Source organism: Taudactylus pleione, unplaced genomic scaffold (genome assembly GCF_031769625.1).
Source record: "Taudactylus pleione unplaced genomic scaffold, aTauple2 ptg001318l, whole genome shotgun sequence".
NCBI classification, from domain to species: domain Eukaryota; kingdom Metazoa; phylum Chordata; class Amphibia; order Anura; family Myobatrachidae; genus Taudactylus; species Taudactylus pleione.
Window position 1 is genome coordinate 964,422 of NW_028285718.1, and position 23,253 is coordinate 987,674.

Genomic DNA, 23,253 nt, shown 5'->3' on the forward strand with positions numbered 1-23,253 from the left:
GGAGGGCGCACTGTACGGGGCACACGTATACTAGCGTCACCTACCGGCCGGAGGGCGCACTGTACGGGGCACACTTATACTAGCGTCACCTACCGGCCGGAGGGCGCACTGTACGGGGCACACGTATACTAGCGTCACCTACCGACCGGATGGCGCACTGTACGGAGCACACATATACTAGCGTCACCTGCCGGACGGAGGGCGCACTGTACTGGGCACACATTTACTAGCGTCACCTGCCCGCCGGAGGGCGCACTGTACGGGGCACACATATACTAGCGTCACCTACCGGCCGGATGGCGCACTGTACGGAACACACATATACTAGCGTCACCTGCCGGACGGAGGGCGCACTGTACGGGGCACACATATACTAGCGTCACCTACCGGCCGGATGGCGCACTGTACGGAGCACACATATACTAGCGTCACCTACCGGCCGGAGGGCGCACTGTACGGGGCACACATATACTAGCGTCACCTACCGGCCGGAGGGCGCACTGTACGGGGCACACGTATACTAGCGTCACCTACCGGCCGGAGGGCGCACTGTACGGGGCACACATATACTAGCGTCACCTACCGGTCGGAGGGCGCACTGTACGGGGCACACGTATACTAGCAATACCTGTTGGCCGGAGGGCGCACTGTCCCGGGCACACATATACTAGTGTCACCTACCGGCTGGAGGGCGCACTGTACCGGGCACACATACACTATACTAGCGTCACCTACCGGCCGGAGGGCGCACTGTACGGGGCACACGTATACTAGCGTCACCTACCGGCCGGAGGGCGCACTGTACGGGGCACACATATACTAGCGTCACCTGCCGGCCGGAGGGCGCACTGTACGGGGCACACGTATACTAGCGTCACCTGCCGGCCGGAGGGCGCACTGTACCTGGCACACGTATTCTAGCGTCACCTACAGACCGGAGGGCGCACTGTACCGGGCACACGTATACTAGCGTCACCTGCCGGCCGGAGGGCGCACTGTACGGGGCACACGTATACTAGCGTCACCTGCCGGCCGGAGGGCGCACTGTACGGGGCACACGTATACTAGCGTCACCTGCCGGCCGGATGGCGCACTGTACGGGGCACACATATACTAGCAATACCTGTTGGCCGGAGGGCGCACTGTACCGGGCACATATATACTAGCATCACCTACCGGCTGGAGGGCGCACTGTACTGGGCACAAATATACTAGCGTCACCTACCGGCCGGAGGGCGCACTGTACGGGGCACACGTATACTAGCGTCACCTACCGGCCGGATGGCGCACTGTACGGAGCACACATATACTAGCGTCACCTGCCGGACGGAGGGCGCACTGTACTGGGCACACATTTACTAGCGTCACCTGCCCGCCGGAGGGCGCACTGTACGGGGCACACATATGCTAGCGTCACCTACCGGCCGGATGGCGCACTGTACGGAACACACATATACTAGCGTCACCTGCCGGACGGAGGGCGCACTGTACTGGGCACACATATACTAGCGTCACCTACCGGCCGGATGGCGCACTGTACGGAGCACACATATACTAGCGTCACCTGCCGGACGGAGGGCGCACTGTACTGGGCACACATATACTAGCGTCACCTGCCGGCCGGAGGGCGCACTGTACGGGGCACACATATACTAGCGACATCTGCCGGCCGGAGGGCGCACTGTACGGGGCACACATATACTAGCGTCACCTACCGGCCGGATGGCGCACTGTACGGAGCACACATATACTAGCGTCACCTGCCGGACGGAGGGCGCACTGTACTGGGCACACATATACTAGCGTCACCTGCCGGCCGGAGGGCGCACTGTACGGGGCACACATATACTAGCAATACCTGTTGGCCGGAGGGCGCACTGTACCGGACACACATATACTAGTGTCACCTACCGGCCGGAGGGCGCACTGTACCAGGCACACATATCCTAGCGTCACCTACCGGCCAGAGGGCGCACTGTACGGGGCACACATATACTAGCGACATCTGCCGGCCGGAGGGCGCACTGTACGGGGCACACATATACTAGCGACATCTGCCGGCCGGAGGGCGCACTGTACGGGGCACACATATACTAGCGTCACCTACCGGCCGGAGGGCGCACTGTACCGGGCACACATATACTAGCGACATCTGCCGGCCGGAGGGCGCACTGTACGGGGCACACATATACTAGCGTCACCTACCGGCCGGAGGGCGCACTGTACGGGGCACACATATACTAGCGTCACCTGCCGGCCGGAGAGCGCACTGTAAGTGGCACACATACACTAGTGTCACCTGCCGACCGGAGGGCGCACTGTACGGGGCACATGTATACTAGCGACACCTACCGGCCGGAGGGCGCACTGTACGGGGCACACGTATACTAGCGACACCTGCCGGCCGGAGGGCGCACTGTACGGGGCACACGTATACAAGAGTCACCTGCCGGCCGGAGGGCGCACTGTACGGGGCACACGTTTACTAGCGTCACCTATCGGCTGGAGGACGCACTGTACGGGGCACACGTATACTAGCGTCACCTACTGACCGGAGGGCGCACTGTACAGGGCACACGTATACGAGCGTCACCTACCGGCCGGAGGACGCACTGTATCGGGCACACCTATACTAGCGACACATGCCGGCCAGAGGGCGCACTGTACGGGGCACACTTATACTAGCGTCACCTACCGGCTGGAGGGCGCACTGTACGGGGCACACATATACTAGCGATACCTGCCGGCCGGAGGGCGCACTGTACGGGGCACACGTATACAAGAGTCACCTGCTGGCCGGAGGGCGCACTGTACGGTGCACACGTTTACTAGCGTCACCTATCGGCTGGAGGACACACTGTACGGGGCACACGTATACTAGCGTCACCTACCGGCCGAAGGGCGCACTGTACCGGGCACACGTATACTAGCGACACATGCCGGCCGGAGGGCGCACTGTACCGGGCACACATATACTAACAACACCTGCCGGCCAGAGGGCGCACTGTACGGGGCACACATATACTAGCGATACCTGTTGGCTGGTGGTCCCACTGCACCGAATCACATCTTAGCGACATCTCGTGGCGAAAATGAGCACTGTACCAGGGCACAAATATGGCGACATCTTCCAGCAGGGTCCAAAGTGAATCTGAAATTTGGGATAACATTTGATCTACCTGAGGTGGATTTTCATTTAAACTGGTAGAGTGATACATTATCCTTTGGGGAGTGTCCAATATATCCCTCACCTCGTATACCATTCTCTCTTGGATATCTAAAAATACACCATCAGGGGTGCAATATATAACACATCCCATCTTACATAACAAGTCTCTGCCCAGCAGGTTAGTAGGAGCCGCAGCAGCCAGGAGAAAAGAATGTCTGGTATGCAACGTCCCAATAGTAACCTCTGCGGACTTTGTTAAAGGATAGTATGGGACCTGTGGTTGTGTATGGTAAGTGGGGTAGGGCTGTGTTTGCTGTGGTGTGGGGTTAGTGAGGGCATATAACTGTTCAGGTGCAGGTGTGTGTGGATGCAGGTGTGTCTGCTGGCTGTGATGTTACCGTCATTCCTTCTAGAGCTTGGATACTGACAGCCATTAGTTTCTCGCTCTGGGTCTCTCTCTCTTTAGAGATGTTTTTATCATGTTCTATGGCGGATTCTATGAGGGTATCTACAGTGACTCCCCTCCAGCCAGGCTGTGAGGTCTGAACCCGGGTCTTTAAGTTCTCTTTAAGACCGTCCATGAGTATGGTGACAATCATTCCCCTATGGTGAATGCTGTCTTTAATATCTTCTATCCCAGTGTACTGGGTGATAGCCTGCAGAGCCCGGTCACAATAATCTTCTGCAGTCTCACTCTCTTTTTGTTTTATGGTGAAGATTTTGTTCCAGTTAACTACTACTGGAAAATATACACCCAAATGAGTTATAATACGGGAAATGTTACCTTGGTTTCCTTCGTCTGTTAAGGGAATGTCACCATCCAATACACAATCCGTGATAAATTTTGTCACGTCGGTATTGCGTGGCAGGCAGGCCCTTAACACCACTCGCCAATCTTTATTAGTGGGCTCGTGAGAACTACGCAAATTTCTCAAAAATCTTTGACATTTGGCTAATTCCTTTTTGGGATCGGGGAAATCATTTATGATGGAATTTAGTTCTGCTCTTTTCCAAGAACAATGCACTACCACATCCGTTTTGGGTACTACACCGTTCACATCCGCATTTCCATTCGGAAAAGTTATTGTCCAGATGGGATGCAGACCGGCAGCGTTGCTACCTCTGACCTTATTACCTGGCTGGGGGTTTAGTCTGTTGCTGCAACGTATAGGGTTAACAAATTCCTCTACGGGTGCAGAGTGTATTAACACTTCCCTTGCTGTTACCGATGGAGATGGCGGCACCACATGTGATTGCCGTGGTGGAGCATCTAACATTTGCACAGCATGGGAAATGGCAAACATTACAATAGGCTCATCATCCACATCATAAACATTTTCCTTATGGTTACTTAAGAGAGGGTACAAATTACTTGTTACATTTTTATGGGTTTTTTCAATAACTGTACCTGCACCTCCATCCACATAAGGTGGTGGTGGTGCGCGTGAACTACTGGCAATACCTTCTGCAACGCTACTTTGCTGCACATGCGCGCCATTTTGCGGCTCGCACGCATTGCAATCTAGCGCTGCAGGTGTATTTTCTGGCAATGCGTTCGCAACGCTAGTTTGCGTCGCTTGCACATTTTTAAGCCACACATCCCCTTCATGCTGCCACAACTTTAAACATTCATAATATTTGACCTTTTTCCCTCGAGAACGCACCAGACTGATGTGATCTCGGACATTGTTCAATACATCCTTATCAAAACTACCAATTCTGGGAAACGGTCTAACACTCTTCATCGTTATCTTAAACCATACATCACAATACCTTATTGGATAAGTACCGTACTTAGTATGCATAATACGACGGGCCGATCCAAGCGGCGCTTCCATTAGCAGCACATCATTGTCTAACATCTCTATTGTTTCCGTGGCTCCCATCTTGGGACAACTCCTACGTTTTTCAATAAAGATTTAAACTGGTGAAAGACAGTCAAGATACTTTTACTTACCTGCGGACGCCTCTGAAAGAGGGTGTATCCATGAACCTTGTGGAGGAACTCTAGACGCCTCCACTCACCTATGGGAGAAAGCTGCTCCCACGCAGAAATCCCTTTTTGATTACTTTCCAACTGCTAGGGGGCAATAAATACCCTTTGTATTCCAGTTGATTTCATCCACTCTCTCACCAGTTCACAATCACAGTTTATCCCAAAACTATGCTGTTCAATTATAGTGCTCAAATAAGCCTAACCGATCACACACTGATTACTGAACGCTATAATCACGCTGGGAGCTGAACCCTAACAAAAATAACAACCCATACACCTGCCTCGTGTAAAGTAAACGGTAAGCTGCTACCGAGTCACTAGGCCAACTCCTGCGCCTAGCACTTAAGGGTCCTACGATACCCTTAACATTTAGGTCTCGTGTTACGCCCTAAACAAATACTCACAGTTAGACACTTTTTTCCTGCGCAGAAAAATACACGTTAACCAAGTTATTGGCATCAGTTGATAATGTAAACGGCTTTGTTGAAACACGTGGCAGCACAACCGGAAATATGCCATTGTGCGACTAGTCACATACACAATAATGCGACTACTACGCAACCGTATGACTCTTACCCTTTAGCTGCGTACGCAAAAATGCGTCTCTGCTGTGTGCACAGAAATGCGACTCAGCCGTGTACGCAATACTGCGGCGCCCTTTTTAGCATGTAATTCTATCAACAAAGGAAAACAAACTTTTTCCTCTCTTGTACCTGGATTCTAGTCAGCGTACCTTGACTCACACGATAACGGGTAGCGATTGCTCAGCATCAAGTGGTTGCAGGTAAACCCTGCATGTGGCCACTCCACCCTTTGGTGAGATATCGATAACCGTATGAATTGGTAAGTGACCTCACTCAATGAGCCCCCAACTAAGGATACTGAATTTAAACCTCTATACGCTCCTGCCTATACCTTCTAAATCCTGCCTATACCTTCTAAATCCTGCCTATACCTTCTAAATCCTGCCTATACCTTCTAAATCCTGCCTATACCTTCTAGGATTTGATGCTATTTGCGTACGCAGTCATACAGTAAATAAATGCCTTCAGACTTTGAGAAAATGTGTTTCCAATGCACAAAGGTTATTATTCAAGCAAAGTACAGATAGTTACACGCTGTGATCTAAATACAATTTAGCGCAAAGAAATTATACAGACCCAAGATACAGTTATACATACGCACGCGCTCTGGGACCAGTTACAAGAAACCTCCGTCAATCAGCAAGAAGACTCCAGATTGGGGTCAGAACACATATATATATACCCTTACAGAAATAGACAATACAATAGAGAGGTTTGTTGCGATCCCATTGGTTCTCCATCACGGTGCTTCTGTTACAGGACATTTAACAGGTCGATTCAAATGGCCACAGACCAGCCTCCAACAGCCTTTTGTCTTCGTTTTCCCGCCTCATGCAAATCTAGGCTGTTAATTTTACAAAGTACATTTTGGTGTTTTAACTCTGGGCCTGATTCAGACCCGGTCGCGAGCGCTGAGCGCTCGCAAGCGGGTAGATGGTGCCCTAGTGCGCATGCGCGAGACCCAGATAGCGACAGCCAAGCTGTCGCTCCGGGTCTCGCACCAAAGGGGGCGTGCTGTCGATGTTGAGTGACAGCACGCCCCCTTTGGTGGGCGTGCCGGGGGCGTGGCTGTCAGATGGAGGCGTTCCCATGGGAACGCCTACCGTCTGGGTCCGGCCCCGCTGACATCACTAGTGATGTCAGTGAGAGTGATTTTGGCTCTGATAGAGCCAAAATCACTCCAGGGCTTGCGGTGACCGAGACCCTACCGCAGGGTCACGTCGCAAGCCCGATGGTCACGACCATCATCATGGATGCTCGCATAAGTTGTGGGTGGTAACCCACAGCTATGCGAGCGTCCAGGAGGACACTCCAAAAAAAAACAAAAAACGCCCTGATTCAGAGTGGGCGCTCGTTCAGAGTGTCCGGCTCTGAATCAGGCCCACTCTACGGTCCATAAGTTGAGAATGCATGTTGCGATCTTCACCCCGATGATACCGGAAAGCTGTTGAGAAAGTGTAGATCAGTACAATACCAAACACTATTTACTTATCATGTATTAAACCTTAGATACCAAATAGTCTCTATTTCACAGCATTAGTAATAAATGAATAAACTTTGAATATTACACTTTGAAGCTATGGGACCTTTTACGTGAGTGTGCAGTGTGTAAGTATTAGGGGTTTGGGAAAAGACGCTTGTTAACTTGGGGCAGATGCGTGCGCATGCAGCTAATAAACAGCGTTCTCATGCAGGATATTATGGATTCGCTAACGTGCGTCATGTTAACAGCGTGAGTTTAGCTAAAATGGTGTCTTGCGGCCATTCGCAAGATGGCGTTGTTTCGATCTAATTTTAAACTGATCTTGTCTCAGCCAATTATCCAGCTTCGACAATGGTTTTGTACCCAATTTATTGTATGGCACTGCACCAACACAACCTGCTTAGCTTAGTGCAAAGCGTTGCAGATTTTACTCACCAACCAGTTAGGACAAATGTAACAGCTACAGGGTGGAACATCTCTGATACAAAGTGCCACTTATCCTGTAATTACACATTGCACTTGTAGCTGGGATAGTTTATTAGATAAAATAGGGGATAGCCGCCCTGCTGCTGTCACTGTTCCCATTCTTAGGTGTTGGGTTGTAGAGAACCACCCTTATCATTGCAGCCTTCCTCCACTGGGATGAGCTCCCTTGCTCCATCAGGCTCTCCCCAACCCTGCAGAGCTTCAAACGCAGGGCCGGATTGAGGGCCACATGGGCCTGGAGCTGAAAATGACCAAGGGCCTATTATGAGAAGCAGAGGAGGCATGACCAGTGCCATGTGGGTGTGTACATCAACTATACTCTCAGCCCCAATGTCTCCGTAAATATGTAAAAGAAAAAAAATGCTTCATTTTGTGAGGTAAATAGAAATACATTTTTATGACTTATGATTTATGGCTGACCGTGTGGAGAGCAGATGGCCAGTCAACATCATGTTGTCATGACAATGGGCCTATTTTTATGTGGAGGCCTGGAGCTGTAGCTCCATCCGCCCCATTGTTAATCTGGCCCTGTTCAAACGTGCACTGAAAACCCACCTGTCCATCAAAGCGTACCCTTCCCCTACATAATCCTGTCACCAGGTCTCTGTCCCTCCCACCTCAGCCATCTCTACCTCGCCTACTTCATGCACTCAGGACCCCCACTACACACTCATGCCTCATGGCTTCTGTCTCCCCTCTCCCCTAGATTGTAAGCTCCTAGGAGCAGGGTCCATCTCCCCACTGTCTCACAGCCTTCTTCTCTAGCACTTCTATGACAGCCTTCACCATCCCAGCTGTACTGTGTATGGAGAATTGTGTTGCTAATTGTTACTTGTGTTTTGTTTATATTTTGGTTACTGTATTGTAATGTAATGTTCTGTGTACCCTGTACTGTATGTACGGCGCTGAGGACCACTTGTGGCGCCCTATAAATAAAATGTAATAATAATAATGAATCATTGTTAGATATCCTGCACCTTAATGCCCACACGACCCCAGTCGTCATCTCACTAATAAATGTGAATATGGTTCCCCTCTGCTAATTTGTGTCATTTCAGTCATTGTGAGAGATGGGTGGCAGCGTCCCGAATTATAGTAAGAGCCTAATACCCTACTACCCTGAGAGCACCACCCAAGACTCGGGTAGAAGCACTGCGCCAGATTGCCCGGTCAGAAATGGTGCTTTACTGCACCTCATTGTGTTTACAGTAGGTCACCTTTAGGTTATGTTCCCATTGTTCTATTGCTGTACAAGTGCAGTTATACGTACAGAAGTAAATATAACCATTGGCCTCTCAGCATGGAGACTGACATGTAACAAAGGCTGCTCTTCACCCCACACCTTTATTTAGTGTGGCAAGATCAGGGTGAGGGTACCGTGGACTGGGGTTAATAGTTGCACTTGTCATGCAGTAGCTAAGTAGTAGTACACCAGTCCAGGGCCTTGGTGCATATATATCCGCAGCTAGTTTTATTAGCAGCTCACAAATAAACAAATGTAGATCCTGGCCTGTCTGCCTCTTACAAAACAAAAAGATTCCCTCTGTCAGAGTGCAGGAACCTAACATACTTCTCACAATACTAAAGTCTTTAGCACGGCATTTATGTCACGTTTAGGCTATGGAGTTCTTGTGCTGAGGGATTAGAAATCCCAGGCTGGGAGCCCGGCTAAATACCCTATCCATTGGAGGGCAGTGTCAGCTGACAGCAACCAATGGGTGAAGGGCTAATCAGGTGATGTAGACTGTCATGGCCGCGTCCATGACGGTAACCGCAGACCAAGTCATGGAGCAACACATGGATGTCCAAGCGGACCCAGGCGTAATCCTCAGCGAGTCACTAGCCGCCGCATCTGGCATCTGACTCGGTAGCTGGCAGAGGGCTTAAGCTTGGACATTGACACTGGGCTCAATACCAGAACAGCTGGAGAACAGAATAGAGATTTGGCGCAATTCTGTTGTCGCAGGATATAGATTCAGTCGTCATATTATTATTATTATTATTATTATCCTTTATTTATATGGCGCCACAAGGGTTCCGCAGCGCCTTACATAGTACATAAACATAGTACAGAAACATAGTACATAGACATAGTACATAGACATAGTACATAGACATAGTACATAGACATAGTACAGAAACATAGTACATAGACATAGTACATAGACATAGTACAGAAACATAGTACATAGACAGTTGAGCAGAACAAGAAAACAGTGTCATACAGTTTAAGACACTACAAGACAAGTACATGGTATATAAACACTGCTGCAACAGAAGCAGGATGGCAAACGTCTCGGGTTAGGTGCTTTTGAGTATAGAGCAGATAATATAAGTAAAGAAAGGAGAAGTAGATATAGTTGTAGGTGTGTAAAAATTTTTTATAGTGACACAATGAGGCTGTAATAGTCAATTTTTGATGAAAAGAAATCTCATTAGTTATTAGAGGAGGTGAGAGACTGAATGGGGCGGCAGTGTGCCCAGAGAGGGGAGATGCCGGGAGAGTTAGGGATGTTATATCCTTAGAGAAAATACAAAGGAGGGAGTTGATAAAAAGAAATGTGTAGTACATGGTGAGTTATAGGTTTGTTTGTTTTTTTAGACAAATTTTAAAGTAATCAGTTTCTTAATCTGAAATTACCTTACATGTTGGTCAATGTTTGTTCAACTGTTTGATTAACTATTATGTAATCACACTTTGTGCATTTAACACTTGGTGTTTTTAACCCCAGCTGCCCCTAGACTGAATATAAGGAGTGGTATCCCTTGATTAGGACAGGCTACAACTGACTCAATTGCTCTGCTGATCAAAGGAGATAACTTGCTCTGAGTTGGAGCAAAAACCAGGCCAGATATATACCATAAACTATGCTTCACTGACCAATACAGACTATACAGGAAAAAACAATTCTATGCAAGAGATACAGTCACATACATTTGAATCCACACACGATTGCAAGCATGAGGTTCTATGCAGAATATCAAGTCAAGTCAAGATGCTGATTGCTCAAATAGTCCTCAAAGAGACCCTTCCCCTTGGGGGTATCACAGCATAGAGATGTTACAGCCGATCATTCCTTCTTCATATCACAGAAGATAACACACAGTTTCAGAGCACGCAGGCTTGTCTCTTTTTACTCCAATACACAGTACCCCAGGGGGTAAGTCCGTCCTATGGTTTTTAGTATTACCCAATTATTATTATTATTATTTATTTATATTGCGCCGCAAGTGTTCCGCAGCGCCTTACACAGTACTTAACCAAATAAGTACCCAGTGACTTACAATACAATACAAAGCAGGACACGGAGAAGGATAATAAACATTGCTATTTTACCGACCTTTACACCCCCATAAGCAGCCGTGTTACTTGCCCTAGTAGGGAGTAAGAGATCCCCAATCAAGTTAAGTGCACGTACCTGGCATGCACGCGGCATGCTCACCCTTAACAGCAAATTATGTAATATTTAATTTTAAAGTAACAACATCGGGTTATTATTATAATATCAATATTGTCAAAATGTTGAGCCAGCAAAGCTCTTATGTCTTCTGTTATAATTAGGACGTGTCTTAAAATATAAGAACAGAAAGTAACAGAGTGCTGGGCCGGTTCTACCCATACACTGGTTACGCGGCCGAGTAGGCCACACCAGCGACATGTTAATCAGAAATTAATTACCAAAGCATCCCAGGGGTCCCACCGACAGGCCATATTATGATGGCAGGCGTATTATGAAGGCAGTCGCATGCGTGACTGCGATGTGCTGGGCTGACTGAACACCTCCGGGGCCCGGCAGGCTGTCAGCGCATGTTGCCGGCTTGTTGAGGCACGCTCTGCGCTGCCTCTTTATTGGAGGGACAGAGACATACAGCCACATCACTAGGACAGGTGGGTTTGCGTCTCACTCTCCCCTTTCTCCTCTTTCTCCCCCCCTCTCCTCACTATGCCTCTGTCTCTCTGTCTCCTCTCTCATCTCTCTGCCCCCCCTCTCCTCACTGTGCCTCTGTCTCTCTTTCTCTCCTCTCTCTCCCTCCCCTCTCTGCTGCCCTCTCTCATCTCTCTGCCTCTCTCTCATCTCTCTGCTGCCCCTCTCTCATCTCTCTGCTGCCCCTCTCTCATCTCTCTGCCTCTCTCATCTCTCTGCTTCTCTCATCTCTCGGCCTCTCTCTCATCTCTCTGCCTCTCTCATCTCTCGGCCTCTCTCTCATCTCTCTGCCTCTCTCATCTCTCGGCCTCTCTCTCATCTCTCGGCCTCCCTCTCATCTCTCTGCCTCTCTCATCTCTCTGCCTTTCTCTCATCTCTCTGCTGCCCCTCTCTCATCTCTCTGCCTCTCTCATCTCTCTGCTGCCCCTCTCTCATCGTTCTGCCTCTCTCATCTCTCTGCTGCCCCTCTCTCATCGCTCTGCCTCTCTCATCTCTCTGCCTCTCTCATCTCTCTGCTGCCCCTCTCTCATCTCTCTGCCTCTCTCTCTCTCTCTGCCCCTCTCTCATCTCTCTGCCTCTCTCATCTCTCTGCCTGTCTCTCATCTCTCTGCTGCCCCTCTCTCATCTCTCTGCCTCTCTCATCTCTCTGCTGCCTCTCTCTCATCTCTCTGCCTCTCTCTCATTTCTCATCTCTCTGCCTCTCTCATCTCTCTGCCTCTCTCTCTCATCTCTCTGCTGCCCCTCTCTCATCTCTCTGCCTCTCTCATCTCTCTGCTGCCTCTCTCTATCTCTCTGCCTCTCTCTCATATCTCTGCTGCCCCTCTCTCATCTCTCTGCCTCTCTCATCTCTCTGCCTTTCTCTCATCTCTCTGCCTTTCTCATCTCTCTGCCTCTCTCATCTCTCTGCCTCTCTCATCTCTCTGCCTCTCTCATCTCTCTGCCTGTCTCATCTCTCTGCCTCTCTCTCTCTCTGTCCCTCTCTCATCTCTCTGCCTCTCTCATCTCTCTGCCTGTCTCTCATCTCTCTGCTGCCCCTCTCTCATCTCTCTGCCTCTCTCATCTCTCTGCTGCCCCTCTCTCATCTCTCTGCCTCTCTCATCTCTCTGCCTCTCTCATCTCTTTGCCTCTCTCATCTCTCTGCTGCCTCTCTCTCATCTCTCTACCTCTCTCATCTCTCTGCTGCCCCTCTCTCATCTCTCTGCCCCTCTCTCATCTCTCTGCCTCTCTCATCTCTCTGCCTCTCATCTCTCATCTCTCTGCTGCCCCTCTCTCATCTCTCTGCCTCTCTCATCTCTCTACCTCTCTCATCTCTCTGCTGCCCCTCTATCATCTCTCTGCCTCTCTCATCTCTCTGCCCCTCTCTCATCTCTCTGCCTCTCTCATCTCTCTGCCTCTCATCTCTCATCTCTCTGCTGCCCCTCTCTCATCTCTCTGCCTCTCTCATCTCTCTGCCTCTCATCTCTCATCTCTCTGCTGCCCCTCTCTCATCTCTCTGCCTCTCTCATCTCTCTGCTGCCCCTCTCTCATCGCTCTGCCTCTCTCATCTCTCTGCCTCTCTCATCTCTCTGCTGCCCCTCTCTCATCTCTCTGCCTCTCTCTCTCTCTGTCCCTCTCTCATCTCTCTGCTGCCTCTCTCTCATCTCTCTGCCTCTCTCATCTCTCTGCCTCTCTCATCTCTCTGCTGCCCCTCTCTCATCTCTCTGCCTCTCTCATCTCTCTGCTGCCTCTCTCTATCTCTCTGCCTCTCTCTCATATCTCTGCTGCCCCTCTCTCATCTCTCTGCCCCTCTCTCATCTCTCTGCTGCCCCTCTCTCATCTCTCTGCCCCTCTCTCATCTCTCTGCCTCTCTCATCTCTCTGCCTTTCTCTCATCTCTCTGCCTCTCTCATCTCTCTGCCTCTCTCTCTCCCTCCCCTCTCTGCTTCCCCTCTCTCTTCTCTCTGCCTCTCTCATCTCTCTGCCTCTCTCATCTCTCTGCTGCCCCTCTCTCATATCTCTGCCTCTCTCATCTCTCTGCCCCTCTCTCATCTCTCTGCCTCTCTCATCTCTCTGCCCCTCTCTCATCTCTCTGCCTCTCTCATCTCTCTGCCTTTCTCTCATCTCTCTGCCCCTCTCTCATCTCTCTGCTGCCCCTCTTTCATCTCTCTGCCCCTCTCTCATCTTTCTGCCCCTCTCATCTCTCTGCCCCTCTCTCATCTCTCTGCTGCCCCTCTCTCATCTCTCTGCCCCTCTCTCATCTCTCTGCCTCTCTATCATCTCTCTGCCTCTCTCATCTCTCTGCCTCTCTCATCTCTCTGCCTTTCTCTCATCTCTCTGCCTCTCTCATCTCTTTGCCTCTCTCTCATCTCTCTGCCTCTCTCATCTCTTTGCCTCTCTCTCATCTCTCTGCCTCTCTCATCTCTCTGCCTCTCTCATCTCTCTGCCTCTCTCATCTCTCTGCTGCCTCTCTCTCATCTCTCTGCCTCTCTCATCTCTCTGCCTCTCTCATCTCTCTGCCTCTCTCATCTCTCTGCCTCTCATCTCTCATCTCTCTCATCTCTCTGCCTCTCTCATCTCTCTGCCTCTCTCATCTCTCTGCCTCTCATCTCTCTGCTGCCCCTCTCTCATCTCTCTCACACCTTTCTACGGTCTCTCTCCTCTTTGTTGTTGGCCCCCATTGGCTCCCTTCTCTCTCCCAGGGCGATGCAGCATGCCTCCAGCGTGACAAAAATAAGGTGTGGCTTGTGCGTATAGCTTTTCCGAGAAGACTATACTCCCTTCATTTTTTCAGGCGCGCGCAAACGTACAACTATGGGTGCCAAAAACTATATATTCGCATACCACTATAATTGGGCTTGGGCCGGCCCTGATTGAGAGGCGTCACAGATAGTAATATTTCTGGGCTTCCAACGCATTGAAGAATTTTTTGAAAGATATTATGTGTTGGTGCCATGCAGTCTCGGGAATTCTGCTGTCAAGATAACGAATCTGACATTTGTTGAGGTCTCCTGGTAACACAATGAGATTACAAAGTTTTTGTCTGAAACGCTCAATCTCAGATCAGCAATTCCCTGAACAAGAGCGTGGAATGTGGCGCAAATCAAGGACTATAGCAGTCCCTGGGAATCTCTGCATTACAGCCACAACTGCAGAGAACCTGGAGACAGGGGCATCATTTTCCCCTGCACTGTTGGTGGGTTCCTGCACATAATCCTGCACCTAGGCATTATCCTGGAGGCTCTGCCAGAGAGAAGGGATGTCTGTCTCATTTAGGGCGGGATGCAGCAACGTGAGAATGCGGTCAGACCCTGGTGGGTAACGCCATCTCCTGATGGTGTTACCTTATATAGAAACCTATGGGCTTGTATTCGGAGAATGGTGTGAGATCAGATCTCTCCCAGCACTCCCCACGGCACGTGCGTCCGTCTGTGCATGCGTAGAAAGACACCAGGGGGGCTTCTGTGTCAAAGACCCGGGAGCCCCTCATTCACAAAGGAACGCACTTACCGAGAGAGCGGTCCTTTATGTTCTCCGGCATGCATACCGCAGTAATTAACGCCAGCAGGCATGCAAAGAGTGGCGGGGCGCATCACATCCCGTATGCCATGCGTTGTGCATTCCACCCTTAGGGGTCTATTTACTAAGCAGTGTTAGGAGACAGAGTGAAAAGTGATAAGAAAGTGATAAGGTGCCAGCCAATCAGCTCCCAACTGTCAGTTTTCAAACATAGCCTGTGAGATGACAGTTGGGAGCTGATTGGCTGGCACCTTATCACTTTCTTATCACTTTTCAGTCTGTCTCCTAACACTGCTTAGTAAATAGACCCCTTAACCTCTTGCAAAGTTTTGAAACTGCCTTTGGCTCATTTTCTGTGAACCCCAGAGAGAAGGGAAAGTGTTAAATCCCCGTGAGATGCACTAATAGTAGGTCATTGGGATAAATGATGCAGTGAGCAATCGGCTGACAGAGGTGTGACACAGCTGCTTTCATAACTGGAGGGAATGGCGAGGACACTACCACAGACCCGGAGGCGGCTCGGGATGGAAAACCAGAGCGAGAAATTTCTGGAAGCAACCCTAATGGGGGTGGGTCTGTTGGAAGGGGGCGGGGTCTGTTGGAAGGGGGGCGGGGTATGTTGGAAGGGGGCGGGGTCTGTAGAGCCGGACGGGATGCTCCCTCCTCGTAGGGCCTGATTCTGAGTTGAGTCTGCGACTTTATGCTGACGCCGCTACCAAGCCCTTCCCTCGTGTACATCTGGGCATCCGAATATACAAGGACTGAGATGCCCACTGTCAGTGTCTGCAGGCGCTGCCATCGTGCTTTAGACCCCACCATCGGTCGCAGCCCTATGCTGGGAGCAGATCACGCGTCTCAGTATGGCCTCCTGGGTGAAGACGTTGGGCTGCTCAGCAGTATCTTGCCCACCGCACAGTTTGCATCTAGTTTAAAAAAAAAAAATCGGAAAAAAAAACAAACATAACAATCCCTTTTAACGCCAATGGTGATAAGCAAGTTCTTTGGCAGAATGGTTTATTTTCCTCCAGAGATCCAGACAGGCAGTGACAGGCCAAAAGCAGGTCCCGGCTGAACCCATGCTAACGTTTACTATCTTACTAATTGTCTGTCAGCGCCAGGAAACGCTGCCAACTCGCTCCACGTCAGGCAGACAGGGCTCTGCAGAATGGCAGTGATGGTTCCCTATGTGCTGCATCACACAGGATGAGCTCCTAACCTCATACCTGAAAGCCTACAGATCACAGGGGAGGTGTGGTGCTGGGATTACCCTCTGGCACTGGACACAAGTGCCTCATTTATTACCGTGCGACATAGGGATAGACATTGAAAGCTGATGCTTAGCAACCATCGATGTTCACGATTCAGTGGAAGTACTTTTTCCATCTGATTGCAGATATTTGATGGTTGCCGGCCATCGGATGCAGCTTTATGATGCCCAACCGATGGCCTGCCTATTTATCCAGCTGCAGACACCCGGAAGTGCTATCCGCAGATGAACGAATGTGTACACGCAGAAGCCCTGACATGCGCACAGTAACATAACTGATGGCTATACTATAGACCGCTTCCATACATGCGCACAGTAACATAACTGATGGCTATACTATAGACTGCTTCCGTACATTCGCACAGTAATATAACTGATGGTTATACTATAGACTGCTTCCGTACATGCGCACAATAACATAACTGATGGTTACACTATAGACTGCTTCCGTACATGGGCACAGTAACATAACTGATGGTTATACTATAGACTGCTTCCGTACATGCGCACAGTAACATAACTGATGGTTATACTACTGCTTCAATACATGCGCACAGTAACATAACTGATGGATATACTATAGACTGCTTCCGTACATGCGCACAGTAACATAACTGATGGTTATACTATAGACTGCTTCCGTACATGCGCACAGTAACATAACCGATGGTTACACTATAGACTGCTTCCGTACATGGGCACAGTAACATAGCTGATGGTTACACTATAAACTGCTTCCGTACATGCGCACAGTAACATAACTGATGGTTACACTATAGACTGCTTCCGTACATGCGCACAGTAACATAACTGATGGCTATACTATAGACTGCTTCCGTACATGCGCACAGTAACATAACTGATGGCTATACTATAGACTGCTTCCGTACATGCGCACAGTAACATAACTGATGGTTATACTAGAGACTGCTTCCGTACATGCGCACAGTAACATAACTGATGGATATACTATAGACTGCTTCCGTACATGCGCACAGTAACATAACTGATGGTTACACTATAGACTGCTTCCGTACATGCACACAGTAACATAACTGATGGTTACACTATAGACTGCTTCCGTACATGAGCACAGTAACATAACTGATGGTTACACTATAGACTGCTTCCGTACATGCGCACAGTAACATAACCGATGGTTACACTATAGACTGCTTCCGTAAATGCGCACAGTAACATAACTGATGGTTACACTATAGACTGCTTCCGTACATGCGCACAGTAACATAACTGATGGTTACAATATAGACTGCTTCCGTACATGCGCACAGTAACATAACCGATGGTTACACTATAGACTGCTTCCGTACATGCGCACAGTAACATAACTGATGGTTACACTATAGACTGCTTCCGTACATGCGCACAGTAACATAACTGATGGTTACACTATAGACTGCTTCCGTACATGCGCACAGTAACATAGCTGATGGTTATACTATAGACTGCTTCCGTACATGCGCACAGTAACATAACTGATGGTTATACTATAGACTGCTTCGTTACATGCACACAGTAACATAACTGATGGTTATATTATAGACTGCTTCCGTACATGGGCACAGTAACATAACTGATGGTTATACTATAGACTGCTTCCGTACATGCGCACAGTAACATAACTGATGGTTATACTATAGACTGCTTCCATACATGCGCACAATAACATAACTGATGGTTACACTATAGACTGCTTCCGTACATGGGCACAGAACCATAACTGATGGCTATACTATAGACTTCTTCCGTACATGCGCACAGTAACATAACTGATGGTTATACTATAGACTGCTTCCGTACATGCGCAAAGTAACATAACTGATGGTTACACTATAGACTGCTTCCGTACATGGGCACAGTAACATAACTGATGGCTATACTATAGACTGCTTCCGTACATTCGCACAGTAATATAACTGATGGTTATACTATAGACTGCTTCCGTACATGCGCACAATAACATAACTGATGGTTACACTATAGACTGCTTCCGTACATGGGCACAGTAACATAACTGATGGTTATACTATAGACTGCTTCCGTACATGCGCACAGTAACATAACTGATGGTTATACTACTGCTTCAATACATGCGCACAGTAACATAACTGATGGTTATACTATAGACTGCTTCCGTACATGCGCACAGTAACATAACTGATGGTTATACTATAGACTGCTTCCGTACATGCGCACAGTAATATAACTGATGGATATAATATAGACTGCTTCCGTACATGCGCACAGTAACATAACCGATGGTTACACTATAGACTGCTTCCGTACATGGGCACAGTAACAAAGCTGATGGTTACACTATAAACTGCTTCCGTACATGCGCACAGTAACATAACTGATGGTTACACTATAGACTGCTTCCGTACATGCGCACAGTAACATAACTGATGGCTATACTATAGACTGCTTCCGTACATGCGCACAGTAACATAACTGATGGCTATACTATAGACTGCTTCCGTACATGCGCACAGTAACATAACTGATGGTTATACTATAGACTGCTTCCGTACATGCGCACAGTAACATAACTGATGGATATACTATAGACTGCTTCCGTACATGCGCACAGTAACATAACTGATGGTTACACTATAGACTGCTTCCGTACATGCACACAGTAACATAACTGATGGTTACACTATAGACTGCTTCCGTACATGAGCACAGTAACATAACTGATGGTTACACTATAGACTGCTTCCGTACATGCGCACAGTAACATAACCGATGGTTACACTATAGACTGCTTCCGTACATGCGCACAGTAACATAACTGATGGTTACACTATAGACTGCTTCCATACATGCGCACAGTAACATAACTGATGGTTACAATATAGACTGCTTCCGTACATGCGCACAGTAACATAACCGATGGTTACACTATAGACTGCTTCCGTACATGCGCACAGTAACATAACTGATGGTTACACTATAGACTGCTTCTGTACATGCGCACAGTAACATAACTGATGGTTACACTATAGACTGCTTCCGTACATGCGCACAGTAACATAGCTGATGGTTATACTATAGACTGCTTCCGTACATGCGCACAGTAACATAACTGATGGTTATACTATAGACTGCTTCGTTACATGCGCACAGTAACATAACTGATGGTTATATTATAGACTGCTTCCGTACATGGGCACAGTAACATAACTGATGGTTATACTATAGACTGCTTCCGTACATGCGCACAGTAACATAACTGATGGTTATACTATAGACTGCTTCCATACATGCACACAATAACATAACTGATGGTTACACTATAGACTGCTTCCGTACATGGGCACAGAACCATAACTGATGGCTATACTATAGACTTCTTCCGTACATGCGCACAGTAACATAACTGATGGTTATACTATAGACTGCTTCCGTACATGCGCCAAGTAACATAACTGATGGTTACACTATAGACTGCTTCCATACATGTGCACAGTAACATAACTGATGGTTATACTATAGAACGCTTCCGTACATGCGCACAGTAACATAACTGATGGCTATACTATAGACTGCTTCCGTACATGCGCACAGTAACATAACTGATGGTTATACTATAGACTACTTCCATACATGCGCACAGTAACATAACTGATGGCTATACTATAGACTGCTTCCGTACATGCGCACAGTAACATAACTGATGGTTATACTATAGACTGCTTCCGTACATGCGCACAGTAACATAACTGATGGTTATACTATAGACTGCTTCCGTACATGCTCACAGTAACATAACTGATGGTTATACTATAGACTGCTTCCGTACATGCTCACAGTAACATAACTGATGGTTATACTATAGACTGCTTCCGTACATGAGCACAGTAACATAACTGATGGTTATACTATAGACTGCTTCCGTACATGCGCACAGTAACATAACTGATGGCTATACTATAGACTGCGTCCGTACATGGGCACAGTAACATAACTGATGGCTATACTATAGACTGCTTCCGTACATGAGCACAGTAACATAACTGATGGTTATACTATAGACTGCTTCCGTACATGCGCACAGTAACATAACTGATGGTTATACTATAGACTGCGTCCGTACATGGGCACAGTAACATAACTGATGGTTATACTATAGACTGCGTCCATACATGGGCACAGTAACATAACTGATGTCTATACTATAGACTGCTTCCATACATGCGCACAGTAACATAACTGATGGTTATACTATAGACTGCTTCCGTACATGCGCACAGTAACATAACTGATGGTTATACTATAGACTGCTTCCGTACATGGGCACAGTAACATAACTGATGGTTATACTATAGAAAGCTTCCGTACATGCGCACAGTAACATAACTGATGGTTATACTATAGAACGCTTCCGTACATGCGCACAGTAACATAACTGATGGTTATACTATAGACTGCTTCCGTACATGCGCACAGTAACATAACTGATGGTTATACTATAGAACGCTTCCGTACATGCGCACAGTAACATAACTGATGGTTATACTATAGAACGCTTCCGTACATGCGCACAGTAACATAACTGATGGCTATATTATAGTCTGCTCCGTACATGAGCACAGTAACATAACTGATGGTTATACTATAGACTGCTTCCGTACATGCGCACAGTAACATAGCTGATGGTTATACTATAGACTGCTTCCGTACATGCGCACAGTAACATAACTGATGGTTATACTATAGACTGCTTCCGTTCATGCGCACAGTAACATAACTGATGGTTATAATATAGACTGCTTCTGTACATGAGCACAGTAACATTACTGATGGCTATACTATAGAATGCTTCTGTACATGCGCACAGTAACATAACTGATGGTTATACTATAGACTGCTTCCGTACATGGGCACAGTAACATAACTGATGGTTATACTATAGACTGCTTCCGTACATGCGCACAGTAACATAACTGATGGTTATACTATAGACTGCTTCTGTACATGCGCACAGTAACATAACTGATGGTAATACTATAGACTGCTTCCGTACATGAGCACAGTAACATAGCTGATGGTTATACTATAGACTGCTTCGGTACATGCGCACAGTAACATAACTGATGGTTATACTATAGACCGCTTCCGTACATGCGCACAGTAACATAACAGATGGTTATACTATAGACTGCTTCCATACATGCGCACAGTAACATAACTGATGGTTATACTATAGACTGCTCCCGTACATGCGCACAGTAACATAACTGATGGTTATACTATAGACTGCTTCCGTACTTGAGCACAGTAACATAACTGATGTTTATACTATAGACCGCTTCCGTACATGCGCACAGTAACATAACTGATGGTTACACTATAGACTGCTTCCGTACATGCGCACAGTAACATAACTGATGGTTACACTATAGACTGCTTCCGTACATGCGCACAGTAACTTAACTGATGGTTATACTATAGACTGCTTCCGTACATGCGCACAGTAACATAACTGATGGTTACACTATAGACTGCTTCCGTACATGCGCACAGTAACATAACTGATGGTTACACTATAGACTGCTTCCGTACATGCGCACAGTAATATAACTGATGGTTATACTACAGACTTCTTCCGTACATGTGCACAGTAACATAACTGATGGCTATACTATAGACTGTTTCCGTACATGCGCACAGTAACATAGCTGATGGTTATACTATAGACTTCTTCCGTACATGTGCACAGTAACATAACTGATGGCTATACTATAGACTGTTTCCGTACATGCGCACAGTAACATAACTGATGGTTATACTATAGACTTCTTCCGTACATGCGCACAGTAACATAACTGATGGTTACACTATAGACTGCTTCCGTACATGCGCACAGCAACATAGTTGATGGTTATACTATAGACTTCTTCCGTTCATGCGCACAGTAACATAACTGATGGTTACACTATAGACTGCTTCCGTACATGCGCACAGTAACATAACTGATGGTTTTACTATAGACTGCTTCCGTACATGCGCACAGTAACATAACTGATGGTTACACTATAGACTGCTTCCGTACATGCGCACAGCAACATAGCTGATGGTTATACTATAGACTTCTTCCGTTCATGCGCACAGTAACATAACTGATGGTTACACTATAGACTGTTTCCGTACATGGGCACAATAACATAACTGATGGTTATACTATAGACTTCTTCCGTACATGCGCACAGTAACATAACTGATGGTTACACTATAGACTGCTTCCGTACATGCGCACAGCAACATAGCTGATGGTTATACTATAGACTTCTTCCGTTCATGCGCACAGTAACATAACTGATGGTTACACTATAGACTGCTTCCGTACATGCGCACAGTAACATAACTGATGGTTATACTATAGACTGCTTCCGTACATGCGCACAGTAACATAACTGATGGTTATACTATAGACTGCTTCCGTACATGCGCACAGTAACATAACTGATGGTTACACTATAGACTGCTTCCTTACATGCGCACAGTAACATAACTGATGGTTATACTATAGACTGCTTCCGTACATGCGCCCAGTAACATAACTGATGGTTATACTATAGACTGCTTCCGTACATGCGCACAGTAATATAACTGATGGTTACACTATAGACTGCTTCCGTACATGCGCACAGTAACAAAACTGATGGTTATTCTATAGACTGCTTCCGTACATGCGCACAGTAACATAACTGATGGTTATACTATAGACTGCTTCCGTACATGCGCACAGTAACATAACTGATGGTTATACTATAGACCGCTTCCGTACATGCGCACAGTAACATAACTGATGGTTATTCTAT